General features: G+C 39.6%; 1 protein-coding gene across 1 annotated transcript in view; it reads left to right on the top strand.

Moving 5' to 3' along the window:
* opn7b (opsin 7, group member b) overlaps positions 1–27,540 on the top strand; it is a 63,160-nt gene that overhangs the window by 1,042 nt on the left and 34,578 nt on the right. The gene's annotated exons all lie outside the window — the stretch shown is intronic.

Below are 27,540 nucleotides of genomic sequence, written 5' to 3'. Positions count from 1 at the left end.
GGAGTGAATCATCAAAGAAAAGTGTTTTTCAAACTAGAAACTACAAAATGTGAGATGTTAATCGACAGACAACACAGTGATTGTTGCCCCACGTGCATGCGACTTGTTTATTGCCTCCACTGAGAAGAGTGGGGGGGGGAGTTCTAATGAATGTTGTCTTTGTAATTGAGACAAACAGGGATAATGAAATGTCTCCCTTTGAAATGTGAACCCAATCTGACATGCTCTCTGATGATGTGTCTCTTCACTCCATGTTTAAACACATTATGCGCTGTTTTTCCCGTCTGGCTCTCCGCTTTTATGTGTCAGTCATAGTCGACTCTTCTGAAGGTCCACACAGGCATAATGCTACCTCATGAACATAAGCATGCTATTCAGAATGGCTTTGAATTCATCAAGATCATTTGTGTTTAGCAGCTTTTTTAACATTCGAGTGCTCTTTCAGCCATTCTTAGGACAATTATTGCATTTTAGAAACACACTCCAATGGATTAGCACCAACATTAGTGCTGCCTGAACTGAATAGATGTTAATTAGATTTTTTCTGATTGATTCTTCTTACTTGAGCTGCTGTGTAGCGAAGCCGTCAGTGTGCAAATGACAAAGTCTGATTCAAATCTGTTTACCTTTAAACCTATTTGTTTTTTCCTATAATTCTGTCACAGCAAGAATGAATATTGATACAATGTAGTTTGCACTCAAGCTTTTGTAAAAACCAAACTTTCAGTTGAGTGATTTAGATGTTGTTTTGTTACAGTATGAATGACAGGACTAGAGTTCCCTGATACAGGGCACGCAAGGCCATGTGATTATTTGGAGAGGGCATACATTCCCCTATTAGGTTTAGAGCCAGACATCCAAACATCATACACTGCTGATATTCTACACTGGTCATGCCAGCCATAATAATAATTAAGCAGCCTACATCCCCTATCCAATATGAGAGAGCAATCTTTGTCAAGCTCTGCTGCCAACATTGCTGTAATGTCCACTTCTCTCTGCCAGGTTTATTCTTGATTCACATGATGTTCAGGAACACAAAAGCTCCGTGTAATGAAATATCAGTAGGAGCAAAGAGCACACTGGACAAAATGAAACATCAAATCAAAGGGCAAGGTTGTATATGCAACATAAGTCATAGTACATGTATTGTGCTCTGTGTCTGTGTTTAGATATATATATTTTTGGTGGGAAGTGAACCGCCGTCAGAAGATTGTTTGCAGTCACATTAGGATATCTGAAAATGCTGTAGCTGGGTCTCTGCAGACCTGAAATGGCGATGTATTTTAAACCCAAAAAAGTAATTAATCAATTAGCTGACATGTTGATGGACAAAAAGTAAATGACAAATTATTTTACTGATTCCAGTCTCTCCAATGTGAGGACTGGTGATTTGTGCTTTTCTGTACTAAATCCTAAACAATAAAATATTGTTTCAGTTGCAGTTGAAATATGAATAAAACTGAAATTGTTTATCTGTTAGTCGACTGACAACTCACAAATGTCTTCAATTATTGATTAATTTATTTTTTGGAGTTGTGTACAAGCGGGGGAAAAAAAGCTCTGATTCCATTTAATAAGATCTTTTGTATGGATATCTGTGGACCCTGGACTGCTGAAGACTCTAAACACCTAATTGATTCATTGAGAAAATAATCATCAGATGGATTCTTAATGAAAATAATCACTGGTTTTGTCTATTTGTATGAATGAAAAAATCTTATATCATTTGCCTTTCTATGTGGTGCTCATATAACCCACTTAGTCCCACTGTGTGACAGTGTGGAGGTGATATTGTGAGCAGCAGTTTCCACATAAGTGTGGGAGGGAAGGCGTTTTGCAGGGATGTGCCAGTGGGGGTGAAAGGCTGAGTCCATGATTAATCAGGTTTATGGAGCAGATGAAGGAGAACTCCTGTGTTGCTTTGAGTTAGGGAGGTGATGGCTTACAAGACCCTTAACTGTCCAATGGATGTGTATGTTCTTGCTCTGTGGTAGTTGCATCATGATTGTGCTGTGCTGTTCCAGATAACACCACTGTCTCTTTTCTTTGCCCCTGACTAATGTTTGTTATCATGTGTGCTTGGGAAAAAGAGTAAAGGACAATGTATTGTTGCAACAAATTACCACAAGCACACACACACACACACACTAAGAAAACACCTCATTATCCTCATCTTTGTATCCAGACATGAATGAAAGAGGTCACTGACATAGAGTGTGGGAGTTCTTAATGAATGAGCATTTATATTGGTTGCAGTGTGGGTAGATTGGCATACAAACACTTGTTACCTCGAAACATAGCTTATTTTATAGCACCATGCCAGCACGGTCATTCATCTGCTGACTTATGAAATCAACCATCCCCCCACACTGTTGGATCCAGTTCAGTCTGCTCTGATTCATTCACTTTAACTTCTGTGACGTCCATCACTTCAACACACCGCACTCTCTGTTGGGAAAATTGAAAACTTAAGGCTGGTGGTTTTGAATTTAGTAGAGATATCCTGCTGTTTGGTAAATTAGTGCATTCGTCAGTGTGATGTTGTTACTTGCCAGAAAGCACGGGGCAAAGGAAGGTATAACAAAACACAGGCGTAATCAGGCTCTATTTAATGTTCAAAAGGTAATGATTTGGTTCACAAATTTAGATATCAGGTACAACAACTGAGGGGCACAAACAAAGGAAAGGGGCTGTGGGTAGAAACAAATACAAAGTTTACTTCCCATTAACTCAACATGACAGCAACCTGCTGTGAAAACTAAAAGTACTGTTCTAATCATAGCTGTTGAAACAAAACACAGAGGAGGGAAAAGGAAAATAGTCCTAAAAACCTGGCCAGACCAAGAGCCCCTAAATGGATGTTTCTTACACCCCCTAGGTGTAGACTGATGCATCACTGTGAGAGCGTCGGTCTTCTCTAAGAATATTAGTTCAAACCTGATGAAAAAGCATCTACTCCTGTGTCTGTGAGTGGCCACCTGTGATGGGATCTCACTTCCACGCTCTATGTGAAAAATAGATATTTACATTATTTCTCTTTGATAAGACCAAATGCCAAGTTGTTTTCAACCAGTTCAACTATGACAGATGGGTCCGTTGTTAGTGTCATTGTTAGAGGGAGAGAGAGAGGCATGTAGTGGCTGAGCGGATCAATGTTCTGCTTGCAGCTTCAGAATGTGGTCTTACACATTTGAAATAGAAAAAAAATGTAAAAATCAATATGTTGTGGTCATTGTTGGTATTGTGGTGGGTCAAGGCAAATAAATGCATGTATGGGAAACACTGTGAGAAGTACAACAATATTTCAAACTGGTCAGACAAGTGAGTAGGCGGTCGCTCAGTGTGCCCCATGACATAAATGCAGCCCAGATCAGCTGTGATGTTCAGTGATTGAAAATGCCTCGATGCATTTTGGGATTGGATCTTAGAATTAATAATGTTTCATCCTGTGTTCATTTTTTATTTGATGGATTGCAACTAAAATCTATATTTAATTGTTTGGCAGAAATTGTTTCCTCTGAGGGGTTTGCATTGTTTTGTCTATTGCTCCGTCGTTCATGTACTGTAAGTTTCAGACTCTGTTGCTCAACTGTTCAGGGGTTCAGTCATTACAGAGGGAAACACTGTTGTTCTCAAGTGGGAGAGAAAAGTAGAACAAGAAAACAAGAGAGGACCAGGGCTACTAGAGCTTGTTGTCTCTCTTCTGCCAAGTTGGATCAACATACTGCTTGTCCCTTACAGAAACAATGTGCTGTGAAAATATAAGACAATACAAAATGGAAAACAATAGGGAGTCCATAATTAGAAAAATGTTTGGTTTCCTGGCTCTTTTCTTCAGAAGATCTTTATCTATCAATGAATTGCTGTCTATAAGAACACACAAGGATGTCTCATTCATCTTTACGATGTATGCATATGCACAGGCATACACTGGCATGTTTTTGCTTTGCTTTGTCCATTGTGCTGCAAATGATTGCCAACCTCATTAGGAAACAAGACTCGACGTGACTCATTGCGGTTGTTACTATTAAACTTATATAACCCTGACAATAGACAATTCTGTTTTAAAACAAAATTCAGGAACTTCCTGCCAGCTCTTTTGCCATCACTACATGGTGAATCAAAAAAAACTCTACGTTTTAGTGACCCAAATGAGAGCTATTAAACACAAGCCAACTAAATTTTATACAAGATGAACGCATTCAGTCCTGCAGTTGATATCTAACACAGACAACTAAATACCCTGCACACAAAGGCACTGACTGGATATAAAACATGGCAGATAGTTGTGACAACAGGAAGGATATCACTGTTAAACTGTCCAAGTGTGATAAATAATGGAAAAGGGATACTGCCATAACCTGAAAGCTCAGCTAAGAATGGGAAATAAAATCTGTTTTAGCTGTCAAGATAATATATTTCAAGATGTTGGTTGAGCATCAAGATTAACAGTAAGCAACACATTTGTGGCTTGTGGCTGTATCAGAACTTTCTATGAGCACAGGCTGCCTGCCAAACAGCCAGCTACTCATCTGAATCCACGTCAGACGTCACACGGGCATTAGCCCTCCATCAGTCTGATGAAGGGTTAACGCCTGAAACGTCACATGTGTGAGTGACATTAAACTGTCAAGGGAGCTCTTAAGCACCTATGTCTTCAGTTGTCTTCAGTTTTTTTGGGATGTGCGTGTAGCTACTGTACCTCTGTTTTTACTCATCTGAATCCAGCCACCTACTTTGTGATATTCATTTTTAACTGTGATGAAATAGTTTCAATTGATAAGTGGCATTTTGCTTTGTTTGTACAGTACATTTTAGGACGACTAGCCTGTGCCTGAAAACAATGTGGGCAGGATAATAAATGTGCTGTCTGTATCGAAATCGAAAGAATTTTATACAATTAACATGCCATAACAAAAATATTTGAGCACCCAAACTGCGAGACATAAATCCTAATCCGGCACACATACCGCTAGCCATACTTTCAATATGTATTTTGCTTTTGTGAAATTGCAGTAAAACCATAGGGACAAACACACAAAATAAGCCTTGTACGATCTGTTCACTCTCTTGTCTGCAGTAAGGCACTGGCCATCGGGCATACTAGGACAAAAAAACAGCAGGAAACTAGATTGTTGTTGTTTTTCCGGCTTTGTCTGTATTATTACCAGTCCTCTCTGTGTGCCTGTCAGTGGGGGTGTACATGAGAGTGTGCTGTGTACATATTCTTGGACTGGGCTTGATTTGGGCTCTCTGACCTGATTTTATATTCATTTTATTCTAGATATTGTTTAAGTGTCATAGGAAAGTAACAAACCCTGTACGCCACTGTGTAAGTTGAAAAACTAAAGGTGGGAAAATGATAACCCTATTGGTAACTATGATGCTACTACTAGTATATAATAATGAAAGTTAATGAGATTAAAAATTGTTATTACCATAGCAGTATGAAGTGGTCTATGGAGGAAAACAAAAAAGGTGCATTACATTAATTTCACAGTCTGCTCGTTTCTCAACTGCAATGTTGGGATTCACTTTATGTGAAATGAACCACGTTTAGTCCAATCATCTCAGAATAGCGTTTCATAAGAGTATCCGACATGTTACATACAGTAGGGATTGAGGATCCCTCTGAAGACAAGAGTTACCAACTTATTTCAATAATGACTAATTTTTACACCAGCTGGGGCTTTAGGTTCTCAACCTGAAACTCATGACTGGGCTCAAATTTCTCTTAATTCCTGGGGCTTTTTCTACTCAAGGCACATAAATGTGTTAATGCTCCTCATCTGACAGCCCTCCCATCCCCCCTGCAGCCCTCCTGGCATTAACAGATTGTCAAATTGTCATAGTCGCACATATCATTAGAGAGAAATTGATACAAATGGAGAGTTGGAGTAAGAGGTGATGGAGTAATTACGGCATTGTTAACAGTAACAAGACATTGACATGTTACGTTAAAAGTTTCACTGGAAAACTTTGGTTACACTCAGTTTATCGTTTTTATTATCATAGAGGACGTATTTTATGGTGCTGTTGAACTGTAGGGATTTATACAAAGAATGTTTAAAGTATAAACCATTGTATACAACTGATCTTTGAAACTCTATAAACAGTAGATTATTGTGGGAGTGTTGTAGACTGCATTTGTTTTGCCAGGTGTAAACCATGATTGCACAGAATATTTAAATCTGCATCCACTTACGACTGTTTTGTAACATGATAAACGTTGGTATTTTTTTCTGATTCATTATATCCTTCGTTATATTCAATAAAGTCTGGATTAAGTTAAAATAGAATCAACATCTTTGACTGCACATTTTGTACCCAAACAGAGCTCTACCCACAACCCCCTCTGCACCCCTCTAACAGCTCCCAAACCAAATATACACTCAAGCTGAGAGTGGTTACATAATTAAACCAATTGTTTAGATACAACAGTGGGATGAAGGAATTCGCGAGAGATGACCAAACCAATAATGTTAAGGAAACTCTCTGTGACAAGTTCACAACATTGGTCTCAGCTGGATTCCTCTCACTGACGGGACGAACAGCCAGTTTAAAAATAAAAGTGTGCGTCCAACAGTAAGCCTGGGCTGAGCAGCTGCTTTTTCCATGACTCTGTTGTTGTGTTATGTGTGTATCTATAGCATGCCGTGTGTGCCTCTGCACATGAATGTGTGTAATGAGCTAGTTGTGTACTACCCTTACCTAATGGTAGTCAATACACTACTCCCAGTATCCATATCTGCCTGAGTGAGATATCATCTCTGGAGTCACAGTGAGATATTTGACTGAATGCAACATTTTATCTCCATGTAGCAAAGCTATGAAACCTCTCCAACCCTGCTGCGTATACAGTGCACAGTGAATTGTGTAATATGTTAGAGAATGGGATGCCGAACAATTGTTTAATGATGTTACACAGAAATTGGGTGATTTGCCTCAAAGCTGAATGGAACCTTTGACCGGGACATCTGCCATTTACAGTACCCTGAAGAGAAACACGCTTTGGCGTTTGTACAGTGTGCATGTATGTGTGTGTGTGTGAGTGTGTGTGTATAAATACCCGTGTGTGATTATCTGCAAGCATGGTCATTCCCCCAGGGTAGATATATCCTGAATGACAAGCAACCAAATGTCAGCTATCCTTATCCTCATGTACTACATGCATTATGTATGAGGCTGTCACTCCCCGCTTAGAGTGTAAGAACAACATGAACACACTCTTACACACAGGCACCACACAAACCAATAAAGCACACAGGCATACTTTTACACACTAAATTACACTGGCAAGAGTTAGGCCACCAAATTAATAGGTTGTGTTCACTGCTGCCAAATGTCTGTCTCCCTTTCTCTCTGAATAATGGCTTCTTTAGCTCTTAACAAACAACATTTTGTATTGACAGTATAATTGTATAAAGTGTCATGTAGCTGTAAATATGATTCTGCATTAACAATAAAATGAGCCAACACTACAGGTGTGGCATGGCAGTTTACAGATGGTTTAGATACGAATATCAAACCACACAATCAGTGATCAATTTGTAATATGTGTCATAGTACCGCTGGACTTGTCACTGATAATCACCACATGTTTAACTGAGAGCATAGGCATACAGTGCTTAATGTGTTTACTTTTTCTGTAGGTTGAGTTGTTCATTTATAGTCCAGACTCCCTGCTGTCTTCTCTCTTTCTGCATCTTTTTGCAAATCAGCCAAGCAGCAATACTGTATATTAGGAGCAAACTATTTTACATATACAGTATACAGTAGCTTTAAGTCAAACATGCTGCTACTGATTATCAAAGCTTGAAACAGGACTTTGTTTGGCTTTGTTCCCACTCGTCTGAAAAAATAACTGACATGATTTATGGTTTGGATATTATACAACACGTATGTCTTGTAAGTCTTGTATATACCCGCCCCCCCCCCCACATATTTGTCAAGCTTCCCCGTTTTTTTCCTCTCTCTCTCTCCTTCTGTCTTAGCTAGTTAGTGGTAACGGTAATAGGAACACAGGAACAGTGAGGTGGGTGGTGAAGGATACTGTACCTTGCAATTTGATGTCCTTTGATTCAAAATCACTCCTCTGGGCTTGTGGGCATGGCACTGCCAAAAGAAGTTAAGAGCGCCTATAGATAACCTTATCTCTGTAATGTATAATTATTATTTTTTATTCTTCATCAATCACACTTTATAGCATTTTCTAATAAAAAGACACACACCCACAACCAACCCTATTGCTATAAAACATCATGTCGGAAGCCATTTCCCCCCATTCCTTCCCTTTTTCTTTATCCCTATCCATTCAAAGAGACTTTTGAGACCACACAGTGTACAGCCACACTGGTCTGTACTTAAAACTGCAATAACCTATATTACTCATGGATGAAATGACTGTATACTATGTGAAAGGTGTGTCACTTGTGTCCACATAGAGCCATGTATAATATCACCTGACTCTGCAGTTCCCCTTAGGCCCACCCAGCTTTTTACTATCTTTCAGGTCATTGTGTTCATTTTACGGTCAGTAAACTTTACTGTTCAGGTTTACTCTCACTGCTCACATCAATTGTGATTTAGAGCTGCAGCAAAAAAAAAGTGTTAAACCCACTCTACTGCATTACCTGCCTGCGCAGGACCCAACAGCAAACAGCATACAGTTGTAAACTGGTGAACATAGCTGATGGAGACCAAAACAAAGCGAAAAGTTTAATGCATATGAATATGTAAATTAACATTTGTTGGACAGCCAGTAACGTGACTCCAAATGTTGTTCTTTGTCTGCTCTATATGTAAATATGATCGGTCATAATAATTAGAGTGATTGTATGATACCAAGTTATACAGCTGGCAGTGGCTCCACTTGGATAGAACAGATATAAATGCATCGTTTTATTTTGACCATCTGTAGATCAAAGTTAACTTTTGGCATTTGGTTCTTTATTTTATTTGTTCCTGGTTTCCTCGTTTAGTATTTGTGATTGCTGCAGCACTATCCTGCTGTGATAATTATGTAACTGCTCCCCCCATCAGTGGATGCTTTGCCACAACCATAATAGTTAACTCTAATTCAAATCAATTTGCAGTCATGGAGGATGCTGCTCGCCAGTTGCATCCATGGCAACAAAGCCTATAATTTCTAATCAGTTTGCTTTCACAATCATCCATCGATACATTCAAATATCACAGAATTCTCATTAGTGCAAACACATTTGCAAGATCAAATACACGCAATCACAAATACCTTCACACATTCATACAAATTTAAATAAACACTGCAGACTGCAAAGTCCCACAACATGCATTATGCACACAAGCCTCCAATCTCGTTACCTCCAAAATGACTCATTTAAGCATCTCCATGGATTTTGGTTTGAAGTTAGAGGAGAAGCCCACATCTCTTGCTGTCTCTTCTCCTTATCTCTTACACGACTTTCTTTGTCTGTTGTAAAGATTACATCACAGCTCCCGTCTCTGTGTTACTCTCCTTCTAGCTATAGCCTCTTATGTGTGGCACAGATCCTAAGCTATAGTTTCCCACCCTCCTGCTCTGAACACCTACGATTATGCCACAGTGTCAGGTCTGATGATGACCCGATCTGATGAGGAAACAAGTCAGTGAAGAGGAGCAGTACGAAAAAAAAAAGGTTGCTCAGCACTTGAAGCTATACAACTGAAATGTGAACTGGGAAAGAAAAATACAAAAGAAAATGGGTATGAAAAATGTAGAAGTAAGAAATGATGGAGGGTACGAAGGAAAAATTAAAAGAAAAACGAAGAAATTACATAATAGGGAGAGATGCTTTTGTTTTACAGCTGACAAAAAAGACTCGCATATAAACAGTTACGTATGCCTCTGGTGCCTGCAGTACGGTGAAGTCATACATCATCAACCAAGTTTTATGATGATTTTTTGACAGGGCAGTTATGTGGGCAGCAAAAATGAATTATGATAGTCAAGAAAATGTAATAAATAAATGTCATTACTGTAAGAGCTTCCTGGAATCTATAAAATTGAGAAGTTTATAGAAACAAACACTCAAAGCAGCACAGAGAGGGGCCTTTCTCCAGGCAGAATAATTAGCAAAACTCTCCACGAATCCTAATTTTAGAAAAGGAAAGAACTAGAGTGTCAATATGTTGCAAACTTAGCTAAAATAAAAACAATATTATTGAAGACACGGTAGCTGATTATGCAGTTTCTTCACCTTTGACAGCTCTGGTTTATTTTGTAAGATCAGTACTACTGTGCTGCTCTGTTTGTTTATGAAAACTCAATATGTGAGTCTGGTCCTCATTAATTCCTGTTATTAAACATAACAGCCAGAAATGGTACTGTGGAGGATAGTTTCTAACTAAGTAACAATACACCATACTGTACAACCATATTTTTAGCCATGCAGGACTTAACCCTGACCCTGACTCTTCCTCTGGCACCATCATGAGGTTGATGATTGCAGATGTCTCAACAACTATTGCATATAGCGATTAAATGTGTATGAACCTTGCCATCATCAATTTCATTTTCCCCATATTTGGGTTTAAGGAGGGTTAAAATGGACCTTTAATTAGCATTACATAAATCTGTGACAGAGAAAGACAGTCACTGGGGCATGTACAGGCAGAAGAGGCAACAACCACTTGCAGGCACTCATAAAAAGCTGTACAGTATAAATTAAAGATCAGCTCTGTGTGTGATTAAAAAAGAAAAACAAAACACTTCTTCATCAGCAAATATTCATTATGTCCTTATTGTACTATTTGTGCTCTTATTGTTGAGATATCACTGCCAAAATGAATTTACACAAAGTAGGTAAAAGCAAAAAAAATTATAATAGAATTGTAAAAGATTGTGTGAAACATTTAAGTGGCTACAACTGAAAAAAAAGACTAAAAAGTGGAGGTGAAAGTTTTTGAGCCACATGTAGGAGGCAACTGTTGATTGGATGCAGATGATGAATGAAGCACTGGAGAGGTGAAGAGAGACTTGACAGCACAATAAGCAAAATAGCGACAGGGGATAGAGTGCCCTTCAGCAAACTGCCTGGTGAATGAAGAGCCACGTCCTCAATGGGTGACAGGAAATGGATAGAAGCTGTGTAGATAGAGATGCAGACAGTTTCAGTTACGAAACATAATTGCATAAGCAACAGATTGAAGTACAAAGTCTTACTTAATAGGGTATAGGGCGTAATTATGTGGAGTAGGAAGTGGGTGTTTATGCATTGAATGGAATAATTGAGTTTATTTCACTGAATGCGTATAGATAATGCTCATTTACATCTGAAGGGGGAAAAACTGTTTCATTCAAAATGAGGGGTGGCTGGGAGAAGGGATTCTCTTAAAAGCATGTCTTGCAGACAGTTAGCTCATCGCTCATCCTCTGAGAAGCTTATAACTCCGTGGAGGATTTCACAAAGATATTTCAGACTTGTCTATAGTGTTTAGCCCATATGACACGAGCAGATCGTATACTGACAGAATAGTTTCATTAGACTGGCAATAGAAGTTTTCTATAGATCCGGCTGTCCAAGTTTCAGTGGCTGGTTTCTTTTCAAATGCATCAAAAGATGAAAAGAATGATGTATGGAAGGAAGTACATTTCCTGCCTTTTCATCTTTACAGTTAACCATAGCTATAGGTAGAAAAAAAATACTTTTATTCACTGTGCTCCACAGAGGTTACAGGGAGCTCCAGGAAATTTTAAAAAAAAAGTCTTAACAGTTATAGAGTTCATGGCAAATTCTCTTAATAGCCGTCAACTCTGACAGAAGCCAAAACCCAGTGAACTCTGAGGCTGATAGAGGCCTTTTTTGGTCATCTGTCCACACCTTTGGCTGCTGTAATTCACTCAGAAACCCATTATATGGGGCAAACCTTCATTTATTATTCAGGATCTTGCACTTCATTTGAGTTCTTTTTAAGTGTGAGATCATTTTTAATGATTTGCCGTGTCAAGAAATGTATTTCTGACTGCTTTTTCAGTGGATATCCAAACTGTTGCCACTGGGGTGTTAGGGAAGTGTTTGGTTGTGTTTCATGATGGTGGGATAGAAAATCCCTTCCTAAACCCCTCCTGGCATGGAAGGGCTTTGAAACTCTCCCTCAACTGGAAACATATCAACCTCTTTAACACAGCAGGCACGTGAATTCCCAACAGGGCAAACAAATCAATTAAATTTTCTTTTAGCCCAAAACTGATGTTGCTGGGCGCTCTAATCTATTTGCTGTGATCCAGGAACTGGAGGCTGATACATGGGCTGCAAGAGACAATTGTTAACTGAATGGAAAGATTGTGTCCTAATGTGATTATTCCTCCCAGGCTGGACCAGCACTGCACAGTCTGACTGTGTGAAAGCTGATCTAAGTATGTCTGGCTGCATGTGTAGGAGTGTGCTTGGGAGTGTGATCTCTTCTTCATACAGTCTCAATCCAAAGGAAGGATGCTTCATTAAACCTCATTGATCCAAATATGACAGATCTGAACCCAACCTGAAGCTGTAAATCTACAGCCACTGGCAGCTCTGTAGTATTTCCAGGCCTGCAAGCGAATACTTCATATAGTTGTGTACTATATTGTTGACAGGTTAAACACCGGGGAACTACATGGATGGTAAACATGACCATGGGAGCAATATTTATCTGTTGCCTGGATACTTGCAGTAAATAATGACACTAGTTGCATGCTCCAATGTTTATCATTTTGACTGACAGTGCAGTAGCATCATGCTTTACTGTACTGCTGCATTGCCTACCACAGTGCTTGCTGCAGCCTTCTTGCCTAATCTGTCCAAGAAATAATTATTACATACTCTCACTAATCACCTCCCTCCATATTGAACCATTACTTCAACTCCTGTTGAAGTAATTGACTCTCCAATTGCTGAAGCTTTTCTCCTCATGTGGAGCTGCCTGCAGCCGCACGGCGCACGCCACTACTGCTGCACGCTGGATGGCAAAAGCCCTGCAATAGCTTGGAACTACTAGTGTTTTGACCTTCACTCTGGCTAGATGTAAATTAAATTAGTGGGCAAGCTTTGGTGAGCACTGGCATCTTGCCAGCGCTTTGCAGAATCTCTCCTGGAGGCTTTTAGTATGCGCATGTTTTTCTGCTCACAATCCATCACTGTAACCCATCAAACAGGCATCGCAAGTAAATGAGGTGTAGCCCCTTGTGGAAATGAAAAGGGAGCAAACTGTAATCCGTTGTCTTTCGTCTCTCTCACTGTAAACATTTGATTAACCAATGTTAGATTTAGATTCCTCAGAGTAAGCTATCCCTAGAGAACATTGGGTTACTGAAAAACATCACAAACATTGTTTCACTTTGCAATGTGGCTGTCGTATTTCATTTTACTCCAGACTCACCCACACTGAAATTGCACCGCCAAAACAATAATCTACTGCAGTGTGAAAATGCAACCCACTTGCCAAACCCAGCGTTGATATTGGATGACCCTGTAAACCCAGGGATTATGATTAGTGACTGGATTTTTGAATATTCACTGTGAGTGGTTTTCAGTCTTTCTATTTTGTAATATCCAGCTGCAGAATGGATTAGGTTAAATTAAACCAACACAGTTAACGACATATGGATTTTGATACCTAAGCATACCTAAGCTCTCTTCCTCCCATAGACCACATTGATTGTCATTCATTGGTAGGTTAGCATCAGGCAAGTACTATGAGACCATAAAACTAAGATTACAGCTGGCCATGACTTGATAAATGTAACTAACAGCAGAAACTGGATTTTACAATAATGTTGATGTAGAAACAATTTCAGTATGCTGTGTGATAATTTGTCCATTAAAAAGTAAGATGAGATGTGACCTGAAATCAGACCTCTGACCTTAACCACTGATGTTTGATGCCAAAAATGGATGTGATATTTTGATCGCAAGGGAGCTTAGGAAAATGCATTCAGCCATCTGTGATTCAAAAATTGGGCCATATGTTGATTTACACAGTAAAATTGATTAGCTGGACGTCAAAGGCAATATGTCACCAACTGGTACTGTAGCATGCTGGCGAACAGGCTGCACATTAAAATATAACCTTTCTGCCACTAGCAATGTCCATCTGCAGATAAGCCCTTAACTCAAATGTAGTCCCACGGAGCAGCTAACTTGGCTGTGCAAACTCACTCGATATACGTTCTTTTCTTTTTTTTTGAGAGATGGACTTCCTCCACCAAACCCTTGGTTAAAGTCAAGTTAGTGTATTACATCATGCAATGCCGCACATGTAACACAGTTCTCTTGCTACAGCTATGCCTCATATAGACATTGAGGATTAATGTTTCTGTGTTAAGTTCAGAGTTCATGCTCCCACATGTGACAAAATACGGTTCGACAGGCTCATTACCGCAGACTTGAAATTAGCTACGTTATGAAAAAGTCACCGAGGTCTACTCCGAGTAATTTACAGTTCAGCACCAACACAGCACTTCACAACATGCTCACAAATACAGCTGTGATGTTTATTTGAACAGTCACCCAACATATATCCAGTTCAGTTCCTTTCCTTTGAAATTAATGAGAAGTAGCTTGTTTTTTGATCCAGATTAATAGGCCCTAGAGCTCATTAGTTCACTCAAACAAGTGTTGCATCTTAAGTGACTGGAAAAAATTGAAGCTCATACAGTTCAATGAGACATAATTTCCCACTATTCAGTACTTTGATGGACATGACCAGCATCAAAGACAAAATCTGATGGGTAAGGGTAAAGTGAATCCTACACTGAAAATTGTAATTTTCTTCATAGAAAATAAAAATTATCTTCAGAAAATTAAAGCTCAACAGCAAGCAACATAGCTATTGCAACCCCTTTAGCTTTGTTTGTTTGTTTTTTTTACAATCTGGACCTCATTTCTAGCATAAAATACGATCATTTACTCACCCAGATAACTTTGGTGTCATTAAAAGTCTTTCAGACAAAATAAGATCCAGCCGAGCGCCGTGTATATCCATAGGCTACAATGCGAGTCTACAGGGCAACGGAATGCAGCCTCTAAATAACACATTATCTGCCGTGAAACTCGTCCCCACAGGTTGACCTATAACCTCTGACCTGGATGATGTCATCTCTGATTCCACTTCGGCATTCGTGTCCATTTTTATCTCAACTAGCCAGAGCTTCAGTAAGTCCAGGTTGAGGAGAGGAAGCCTGTGGAAGCTGAACTTCATCCAGCTGCTCATTTTGTTCTGACAATTTGGAAACACGCAGAAACAAACCAGACTATTAGCAGTAGCAACTTTCAGGTAAACAAGCCGTGCAGCGCTCAGAGATGACATCATCCAGGTCAGAGGACAGTAGGTCAACCTACAGACCCCGGATGTTGATAACAGCTAACCCTGGACTCAAAGGGGAATAGCACTAGCATCATAACAAATTATTGGTGAAATGAACGAGTTTCGCAGCAGATTATGTATTATTTAGAGGCTGCATTGCACTGCCCCATAGACTCACATTATATGGATATACGCGGCTCTCGGCTGGATCTAATTTCGTCTGAACGACATGTAATGACACCAAAGTTATTTGGGTGAGTAAATTATCATATTTTATGATAGAAATAAGGTCCAGATTGTAAAAAAACGGCAATTTCCCTTTAACACTGTCCACCTAAAACTTTTTTAAATTCCCTACTGAAACGTTGCTGCTGCTATAACTTCATCTATCGGCCCGATTAGACTACATTGGACAATTAGGGGTGTCACATTATCACATTAATTGCGCTTAGTTACAGTCATATTTAGCGCATTAGGTTTTTTAATCGTGCTAATCTCTAATTTTTAATCTCTCGAGTTGTAGGTCCAATGAATGGGAAATTTACATTTCAAAAATGCCCCGACTGCACCACTGATAAAGGTTGAATGATGCCTTCTTTGTAATCAATGAGAGCATTTCCACCGGGCGCACCGCAGCACATATCAGCAGCGTCTCTCCGCACCACAGCGCTATCAATCTGTAGCATTTCTATTTTTGACAGAGCCGTTGCTAAATCATGTGAAGCTTAACAGAGCAGACTGCACCAGACAGGAAATCCGACACAGAATCAACTTCAGCCCCCTTTACAATAAAATACACAAAAGAATCGTGGCTAACTTGTTTGTAATCCTGACCTTACATTTTAGCCACACTAACAGTTTGGCCATTGGAATGGTAAGGTTGAGCTGTTGGTTGGTCGTCCAAAGGACTAAACATAAGACTGAGGCTGAAAGCTGTTTCTCTAACACATAGATATTTAAGACCAGATCATCTAATTTAGCATTCATAAAAAACAAAAAGAAAAACAAATCCCATTAATGTCCTTGTTGTGTCACTAGTTGACTCAAATATTAGACAGGTTTTCACATAGCTGAACTCATTTGATACAATGCAGGCTATTGGGTATCTCCCTTGTGGAAGTTGAACAATAGGCTCGTTACATGTATGCTTCACTTTCTTCGTGTGGTTCCCCATGGAGAGAGCACCTAAGGGTACGAGTCAAGCACCACTTTCACAACTCAGTTTCCAGTGTCTTTCTTTTCTGTTGCTCAATACAAAGCTGTTACTAAGACGGAGTTTCTGTGTGAAAAAGGACTCCATCACAGAGCAGTCCAGGTTTTTAGGGCTTGTTTCAATTACAACTGGAGCTCCATGTTTCCACTCATGACGTAAATTCCCTGTTCTTTTCATGGCTTTTGTTACACTAAAACAAAAACGTATTACCTATTGCTATCACCATCTGCTGGCTTGTAATGTTTTTTTCAATCCCGGAAATGCTACATTCATGTACTGACAAAAACCATGTCAAAGTGGATGGAGGGTATGCACACCACTTGCTGATAATTAACAAAACATATATATATATATATTTTTTTTTATGTGGCTGGTATGTAGAGAACTGTGACTTGAAAATCGCTTGACAACATGCCCTTCCAGTTCAAAGGACGGACCAGTTCCTTTGTCCAATCAGCGACGATTCATGTCGCCCGAGGGTACCTACCTTTTCCGATATGGTTAATATTGTTGTGTTTTGGATTTGTTGTTGTGTTTAGTGATTTGTTGTTGTGTTTTCTGATTTGCCGTTGTGATTTGCACTTCAGGGCCGACATATATAACAGCATAAAACAAAGCTCACGTAAATAGTTAAGGCAAAACTAGGCAATGTACCTTAGATAAACATGCAGTCTTGGTTAATTTCTTCCATGCAACACATAGTGGTTACCTTAAAGGGAAAAGTTCAGTATTTTCTTGAACATAAAACATATTTTTACTTTATTACTGGAAAATACGGTTTATTCAATAAGGTCAGACAAAAGTCATACACAAGGCCCTATGACTTGTATGAGAATTCCAGGTTGGTCATTCAGTAAGAAGAGGAACAAAAGCTCCAGTGTTTGTATTGTTTTTGCTCCCTCTCGATTACATCCTCGTGTAGAGAGGCAGATCAAATGCTCCTTTCCTTGTGCACTCCATGACATTTAAAGAATTCATAGAATCGGAGTTGTCACCTAACAATGTGACATGGGCCCCCAGGACCAGCTTGAAGTTGCATGTTTTTTGCTCTTTCTAGGATTAATCTAGTGTGTTGACTTTTCCATTGTTGTTCATTTTCTATTCATTACTTTTGTCAAACTTAGTCGCAGTCACACACATTCAGAAAATCAAGTTCAGGGTGAAAAACCTTTCATGTGGTATGACTAAACAGTGGTATACATCAAAGCTAACGGACAAAGACTCCCATTTTCATGTAGCTACAGGAGAACATAGATGAATGAAGGAATGGTTTATCACAAGTTATGTGGCTGTACTTAGTACAGTAAATGGACACAGTAAATTTAGTTACAATAATTTGAGTGACATGAGAAAGTACAAGCTTTCCAACTGTTCTTTTGGATGCAACTGCATGACTATGATCCAGTCTTTATTTGCGTGCTCTCATTGGGTCAACAGGACATTGAAGGTTAAGAGTGATCTCTGATCCGCAGAGTGAAGCTGACTTGTTTTCCTCATAGCATCGGGAGACCGTTTGCCTGCGGCAGTATGTCTGCCATGAACAGACAAACGATTGGTTACAATCTTGTATAACTACAAACTTCCCCTAAAATATCCCTACTTTGACCGTGGAAATCAGATATTGAGGCAGAATATGTGATAACCAGGGGCTAAGGCTTGGGAAAAACAAGGTTGGGTATGTGACCTGTGGCAGCACATGAAGACAACAACCTTGAGAGCTAAGTGTGATTGAATGGGTAAGAGTGGCACGAGCAGACAGTGAGTAATCGCCTCCCGGGACGCACATCCTCTGTAATGTCAAGTTACAGGGTGATTGACGGCTCACTGTAATATGAAGGTTAGTTCAGATTTAGTCATTCTATGGACTAGGGTCACATGCCTGCACTGTACTCTGCTTCTTTATAGATGGGTCTCCTTATCTGAATGGCTCTGAGTTTGTGTTATGAAGTGCTATTATTCTTCAGGAATGTTGCTGATTCTCCTCAAGGACTTGAGAGGACTTCAACATGCAGTGATCTGCTCCTCTCATAGTAGTAGTATTTGGATGGCGGTCTCATAATAGCCTGTAGGACTTTGGTCCCATAGTTTTTCATATAGGTTTCATAGCACTTCATCACTTCATATCAAATAAGACCTGAATTACTTTTATATTCCATGTTAAATCTTGTTTCGGTAAAAGGGGCAAAACATTTCATTCTGCGTAATACAGATTGTTTATTAGCTAAAGTTGATCTGTTCTGACATCACTGACGTGTGCCATTGAACAAGTAACTGATGACTAACAATTAGATGCTGTTACCATTGATTTCCATTGCCAGGTTTAGGCTTTTGAGACTAAAAAATAGAGAGTGAAAGGAGAGTATTCAAGAGTAGATCTACTTCTGACTTTTGACCTGGAAGAAACTGAGTGAACCTGCATGTGATGGCAGCAGGTGGCAGACACAAACACACACACACCCCTCAGAAAACCTCGACCATCACTCATGGTTAGACTCACACCTTGAAACCCTCTGTCGTTCCCATTTTTGAGTGTTAACCCCCCCCCCAACAAACACCGCTCTGAATAAAACATCACCTGAGACTCACTCCTATCACGGTCTCCAAATGCCACAGTGCTCGTTTTCCTTTCACGTAAGAGCTTCATGGCAGAATTTTGAAACCCAAAATCCCCAAATGCCTGCAACAAAGGAAAGTACAGAGGCACAGACACATGCAACACACACAAAAGCAGATGGATGGATGGATGGACGGACGGACAGACAGACAGACAGACAGACAGACAGACAGACAGACAGACAGACATGGTTACCGGTACTGTACTGAGCTCAGTATCCTCTTCAGTTCAAAATGTGCTTCAGACACCTTTTATTACTTCCAGGTAATTCATTTTCTGTAATTTTCTATTTTAGGTGAAAGTCATTGAAGCACAAAATAGCGCAAAGAACAGCCAAAGACTTATTAATAACATTTTCTAATACATTTTTTTTTTAATGATTTGATAGCACAGTGAGATAGACAGGAAAGGGGGAAGCGGAGAGAGGGGGAATGACATGCAGGAAAGGTCTGCCCGACGCGGGACTCGAACCGGGGACGCCTGCGTTGAGGACTGTAGCCTCAAAATGGGGCGGCCGCTTTAACCACTGCACCACGCCCCAACATTTTCTAATACATTTGATGAACAGAACGGCCTATTTCCATTGGCTGTCCATTTAGAAATGCTTCAAAGCCATTACATTACACAGCCTTTTTCTGGTCTATATAGGAAGAAATGTAGTAAAGGGGAAATAAGTCAACTAACATTTGTTCAGTGGGGAATATTCATCACTGCATTCTCAAGTGCCGGTTGCCGTCAACTGATGACCTTAAAAGTATTCAAATGGCTTTAAGTGCTGCAAAAGCAAAATGCAGCTTTTTTGTTTACGCTGCCTTGTCTTGATCCATCTTCAGCCTCTTAATACCAATGAGTTCTCACACACACTTGCGCACACAACATACACACTACTCCTCCCTCTACTGCTCTCACTTCTAGTGCTTCCTTTGTTGTGTGTGGTGCAAAAGAACAGTGTGTGCATAGTAGTGCACTTGTTGTATTCTGCTACAGATTTTTTTTTCACATATTTGAGTACAAAATCAAAGATGTGCATACAGTACTGTACTTACATAAGTTTGTATTGAATGTGAAGTTTTGAAAGCAAGTCAGGACAAAAGCGCAATATGGTAGAAGATCAAAGTCTGCAAGGATTGTGTAAGTACAGTACTGTACAGCAGCTTTCTGTGCCCACCACATTCAAAGGTCTTTGAGTTTTTATCCCATGCCTACAATCTTTAAGTGAGGGTAAGGATAAATGTGATGGATTTAACCTCAAATTTAAGTGACATCCTGTTAATCTCCACTCTCAACGAAAAGTTGGACTGTCTCCTGCTTTCCTTATGCGCCCAAAACTCACTGGTTGCGTAACCTGATGACTGACGACCGTCAATTGCTTTTTTCACCCTCGTTTTTTTTTTTCTCAGATTAAAAAGCCTCCAAAACAGGAGATCTATGATAATAATGCACCTGATAGAGCACAATTAAAATGTGATATTACTTTATATTAGTTTATTTACAGATTTTGAATGACAAAAGAGGTCCTGCATCCAATCAAATACGTAGGTAGACTCCAAATCGGTGAGATTAAGCCCTGCCCCAGTGGGTGCTTAACCTGTTCAACGGAATCGGCGCCTGTGTAGTCACAGCGGTATTATATCCTTTAAAGCATGTGGGCTTAATAAATATGAGAAGGATTTTTTTTTTAAAGACATTATTTAGAGCTATAGGGGGGAAAACAGCAATTTAGGGCACAGTTGGTTCAGTTGTGCTTCAGAAGGAAAAGCATCAGGGTGAAGTTCAGCTCCTCTGGGTTAAGTAGGTTAAACAAACATGTTGTTTGAGTATTTAAAGGCAGTAGGGGTGTAACGGTACATGTATTTGTATTGAACCGATTCGGTACGGGGCGTTCGGTTCGGCACAGCGCTGTGAACGAGTGAGTTTCGGTACAGAAGTTGTGTGTGTTTACAGTCCGCCTGCAGCTACACGTGCAGCCCGTTTACGTCGTGGCTATCGCTAATGCTACCGCTAGCGAGAAAACAGAGGCTTGAAGACCCTCCTGCTTGTGGGAGGAGTGGAGGTGGAGGTGGGGGCTGTGGCTCCTATCTCCTCTCTGTCTGTCTGTCTGCCTGCCTGTCCCTCTGTCCGTCCGTCCCTCCGTCTGTCTGTCTGTCTCTCTCTGTGTCTGTGTTGCGCACAAGCTCCAGCAGCTGTGGATCTGCTGCAGATGCGCCCAGAGCAGGCGCACGTCGCTGCTGTGTTGACACTACGCACTGTGCCGTCGTGATGACCCGCGTTATTCATTCATTCATTCATTCATTCATTCATTCATTTATTTATTTATTTGCGGCCGAACGGTTGCATCGTCAGGCAGCCGTTGTGGCATTTGCCCACATTGCCCTATGGTCAGTCCGTCACTGGCTCGAACTGTTAGTGCTGCACTTTACATGTAAGAAAAAAAAAATCATTGTAAGGCTGTATGTTTTGTTATTTTGAGAATAATTTATTGAACTTATTAGGCAGCACTTTACAACAGTAGCCTTTTATATTTTTTTCATATTTTGTATAATGGCTTGGTTTAGTTTAATAAGTTTATTTGTATCAGGGACAGAATGTACCTACAACATAGCATTAGTAGGTGAGTAAAATAATTACATTTGACTAAAACATGTAAATTTGGTTTAGAAAAATTCCTAATAAACAACAAGCAAATTTATGTTTTGCATTTTGTTCTCTTACCGAAAATGAACCGAACCGAGACCTCAAAACCGAGGTACGTACCGAACCGTGATTTATGTGTATCGTTACACCCCTAAAAGGCAGTCTTTGTTACATTACATTACTCAGCATCAGGTTGTAGATTAAAGTGTGACTGACTGTAGTCCTCACATTGTCACAGTATGAGTTTCTACAGATGAAATCATAGGAGTTGTTCCTGTGGCTTACCTGACCTCTAACGAAGAATTGGAGTTTAGGGTCTTTTGGCTTCTCCAGCTCAAAGAAGTGCAAAACCTAAAAGAGGGAATGAAAAGTAAATGTAATGTAATATAATACAAAACTTACAGAGATCGTTAATGTGTTCAGAACATGTCAGAACAAACCTTTTACCTCCTGCTTTCAATATGATCTCCCTTTTAACAGAAAAGTCTGTACGAAAACACTCTTTGATTTAAAAGACTCAGTATATAAACCGCTGTGCACAGTAGGAGGGAAACAGTTATTAGAGTGAAGAAGATAAAGAGAAACCGAGGTGAGGTGCAAATGGAGAATGACACACAATTAATAACCGTTCACAGGCGTGAAGTGCTGAAGCTCTGAGCTTACTTGTGGTGCAGCATCATCTCAGTTATCCAGCAAACACAGACCTTTGCTTAGAGATGGAGGTTGGCCTGCATGGGGCACAAGCTGGAGATATTTGTCTCAGCCCTGCATCTGTCCATGTGTATGATATTGATAATCAGATAAGTCCATGTGTATGGTTACTTGAAGATTGAAAGCCAGTGCATTAACATCCACCTCTGCAGCTCAGTGCACCTTTTAGCCTCCTTCTGATTATGGCATTTTATTTCAAAGGGAACACGGATGTTTGAACCAACTCTATTTAATTACATTTTAATGTATTGGTTTATTTGACAGGGACAGTACAACACTAATCAACAGATTTTAAAAGAAGAAGAACAAGACGAAAAGTCAAGGGATCATCAGAGGTTATTCTGCTTTCTGTAACTCTGAACCAAATTTCATGAAAACAAGTGATGGACTGACAACAGCTGAGACAGAAATTTTGGGCTTAACACTGACATCCGCATAGGAATCCACACAGACCCTGGTAGACATGAGCTGACAGCATTTACATCACACAAACTGGACCTTCAAATGGACATGTGGTCCGTCTGTGCTCCATTTTGCAGGGATGAAAGCACTGAAGCATATGCATATTTTCCCATAATGAGTTGTTTCAGTTACTACTGAGCTTGACCAGATGATTTAATTCATTTATATCTCTCAGCAAAAGCACTTTAACTTTGTATGACAGTGTTTAATAGGCTGTAAAAGATTGCATACAAGGGGTGAGGAGCATAATCTTGTAATGAAAGTAAAAGTGAATATAGTGTTAAAGTGGGCGTAATTAGAAAAAGAATAGCTGCAGGCTGAAAACAAAATTAACACTGCTGTTTTGTATGTTGTGAGTTACATCAAATTATATCAAATTAAAGTCAAACTCTGAGTTTGGTGTTCAGTAACGCCTCCCTACTCACCCCTGGTTTGTTTCTGTATTGCATGTTGTAAATGAAACTGAAAGTTTTCAGTGTTGTCATTGCAAGTTTGCAGTGGAATATCTAAAGAAATTAAAAGGAAAATAGCAGAGGGAAAAAATGAAGCAATGGATCTGTTTTGGTTGAATGGGAGGACCATTACATAAGCACTCACTTTAATTCAGTCTTGATATTATAATTAAAGAATGGGTAGATCGAACATAAATATATTGATCAATGGGGGGAAAAAAAGGATGTGACATTTTAAAATGTTAGTGTAGTGGATAAACTATGTAGACAAATGGAGAGAAAGATCTTGTTCTGAAGGATGTTAAACACAAAGAGATAAATAGTCGTGTTACGATGTCAGCAGTGAGTGATCGTTGTTCTATTATGGATGTGAAGGTCAGCGCAGGACAAGCAGTCCTTCTATAAGAGAGACACTTGTTTTGTATTCAGTTCCCTTGTTCCTTCTCAACATATGACTGCTACTTCACTTTCTCTTTTATCAAGTTTAATACATTTTCTGTCGGTTACCTTATAAGTCAGTGTGTATGTGAGACTGAGTATGTTTTTATTCATTTTCCCCCGTATTGTTATGGCCACTTCCTGAAATTGAAAGTCACCATTTCAATAATAATCTTGCACAGATTCAGCTACACAGCAGCCACACTAAACCGACAAACACCGTTGTTATTTTTACTGTGAGAGGAGGTCAACGTCCAAGGGTTGGTTTACTGCCATGAAACAGTTAAGCACTGGGTAATAAAATGCAGCTGTGGGTATCTACACAAACAAACCCTCAAAATAATAAGAGCAAGAAATGTGTGTAACAACAATAAGATACTGTATAAAGACATCTACATATAAATAGCACAAGGTCAAACTGGACGTAGGAGGTAGCAGTGTCAATTTACAATGAGGAATATGTATCAACCTAAGTTATTTTAATGGTATGATCTTATGTGGCCCCAATGCTTAACTAAGTTTGTGCATCATCATAGTGTAAATCTAAATTTCAATTCATATATAATAATAATAATGCAGGCTTCTATTAGTGATGAGAAATCTGCTTTGCTGACTTCTGCTTACTTGCTTTTGTTTAATGCTGCTAACACTGCTAATTTTGGTCAGTGGTGTTTCCCATTGTGAAAGAACCTACGGAGAATGTCAGCTTTGTGCTTGGGTTGCTGTTGCACTGCTGCTTGTTTCAGCTGTTTTTCTGCCATCGTGATGCATGTGCATCTTCAGCAGCTGTGACACTGACATCAACTCCAAACTGTTCTACAGTATAGAGCTCAGTATAGAGTGTATGTGGTTAGTTGAAAATGTATTAAAGTAGTGAATGTTGATATGTATACTGGTGTCAAAAAACAAATGGGAACAAGCGAAATCAAGAGACTGCATGAAACAAGTAATTAATTGCTTTGTTGACAGGGCAGAAAACAGTGACTATTTTCAGTAGTTTAAGTATTTTTTCAAGTAAAAATGCCAAATATATTTATTCATCTTAAATGTGAAGAACTATTATTCATCATCATATTGTTTCAAATTATTTTTGCACACCATTCTTAGATACTGCTGCCATGACCAAACAATAATGATGCTACTGTACAACCAAAGCCCCACAATACAAAGATCACAAGCTCTGTGTACTGTATAGGTGACACAACATTGGATTGCAGCATTATTGGTGACATTTAAACGGTTCCTCTGTATGGAGTTGATCGATATCACTCTGCTGCTCTGTGTTAGTATTTGATACAGAAAGCCCTCACTCAAATTCATTAGTTTCTGTTGTCTGCAAGCTTCACAGTTGCCTTATGGGAAATAGTAGGCTCCTAGTGTTGTCTGCAAGGATCTCCGCTGCATGACCCATGGATTTTCATTGTCTGCCTCTTACGTGAGCAATGGAGTAGCTTTATTTGAAACCAGCTATTAATCCCACTTTGACGAGGATGACACTGTCTCCTGGGCCCACACGGATCAGAATGATAATCTTCGGAAGATTTATGACTTAGGTTTGAGACATTTAATATACTTTCAATATCTATTGCATAAGTGTTCCATCCATGTTAATGTACATGGTGACGGAATATAATCATGTCAGTGTATGTAGTTCACCATGGCTAATTTACCAGCATCATATGGAGCGTTCAAAGTAACATGAAGGTACCTTTGAGAATATGTGTGTAATCTAAAGCACTTGAGACTCCTGCATGGCTTGTTGCTGTGACCACTGTATCAAAGCAGCACATGAGCAAAGAGAAAAATACATCATCCAAGGAATCAAAGTGAAAAAAAAAAATCCACATTAAGCAGTAAAAAGCGCATAACAAGTAGTAAAGCCTCTCTAAAAACCCAGAGAGAGTCATGACAAGTGGTGGGAAGTCATGTTCACATATCTGATTAGTAATGAGACACGCTTTTATTGGTAACAAGCCAGTCTTTTCATGTATCCCAAATCCTGAATAGAAGATGATAGACACGTTGATTATACACATCATACGCAGTGGAAGACAGGTGACTCAGTCTTTTGCGACATTGTACGAACACCTCCCCCCATCTGACAGTGTGTGTGTGAGTGTATCAGCCCCTTCGAGGCATCGCACATGTCTCTTGGTTTGACTCACTCGTCCAACCACTGAATTCGCCAAGCTAATCTTGCCCTGGCAGTGTGCTGCGTCACTGCTTTTTACATGCTGTTACTAGAGGGACCCAGTTCCCAAAATCTCTTTTTTCACTGAGCTCTCACCATGCCAGCTAAGAGAGAGTAAAAGAGTCCTGGCTGGACTATCTTATAAGCCACATGCCAAAAACAGGAGCACAGTCAACCCTTCTTAACTTCTGCCTCTGTCCATCTTAAGCTAGTGTACTTAACATGCAAATGCACGAGGGTCCACTAGGGGGGGGGCAAAAATTTTGGACAACTGTGCGAGCATCCTCAAGTTGTACTCCAATCAGACTCAAAAGTAATATAGGCCTACTAAGATCAACTACACAACCATGGAGTCAGCAGCTGTCCATGCCCGGAAGGGAGTATAATCACCAATAGCAACTTCAGTCATAGTTTTCACATGAGTTGCGGACATGTCTAATTTTAATTCTCCATGCTCACCCTGTTCAGCGATTATCACTGTTCAAACAGCTGCTCAACCCTGGCTTCATGGATACATGTACATGTGTTTGTATGTTGAGGCCATTTGCTTCTGTAATTCAGTTCTGAGGGATTAGTGGAGATAAAACAGTGGAAACCCAAACAAACACTCAGGTTTGGCTTGGAGCCACTGTTGGCCGGTGTATTGCATAAAGACTGCGCTGGTGCTTCAGCTGCATATATTTTGTGACAATGTTTCAGTAGTAAAAATAGAGTTAATATGAGGCCAGAAACACTCAGTTAAAATACAGACACTGGAAGCTCCTTATATCAGAACCAAATTGTCACAGTACTCAGCTCGCTTGCAGTTTCTTTAAAATGTTTATTTAGAAAATGTACAGTATATATCTGTCAAGCTGATGAGCATGGGAAGGATCTTATTAGAAGCTTTAAATACATTGTGATAAATCATACAGTAGCCCCTCTGGCAGAGATAGAGGTTGTTTAATGGCCTCTGAGACAAATCTGTGGTTATATTTTAGAGCTATAAAATACAATTTTATGTGCATTGACTTCAGGGAAACATTGAAAAAAAGCTTTTTTGTAGTTAGACACTATGCCTATTCATTCTTGACATTTATTTTTATTTACAGTCTTGTCTTCTGTACAGAAGCTGTAAGTTAGATTGAGTATTATATCTCTTTTTATCACCACTTACAATGAAACATTTTTGAGGGGCATTGCTTTGCACAGAACTCTACAATTATTCTTGATAGATGAGTCTTAAAGGGATCAATTCAATTCAACATTTAGGCAAATTTGCCCATTGTCATATTCCCTATAGGTTCAGGTTACCTTTAATCGTCGGTGCAAGCTATTTTTAGATCAGCGGGGCAGAGACAAGAGCTGCTCAGCTAACGCAACGGAGGCTCATTTCCACATTTCCCTCATCAAACTAAATACACAAGCCAACAACTCAAACACTCTCGTGGACAAGTTGTGACCTGCACATTCACCACCCTATGAAATAATAACGTATAATAATGTAACATTACGACACATGAAGTCACTCTGCCGAGCA

Source organism: Trachurus japonicus, chromosome 7 (genome assembly GCF_045865225.1).
Source record: "Trachurus japonicus isolate A0001 chromosome 7, Traja_1.0".
Lineage (NCBI taxonomy): Eukaryota > Metazoa > Chordata > Actinopteri > Carangiformes > Carangidae > Trachurus > Trachurus japonicus.
The sequence above is the reverse complement of the archived record's forward strand: the minus strand, read 5'-3'. Positions and strand labels throughout refer to the sequence as shown.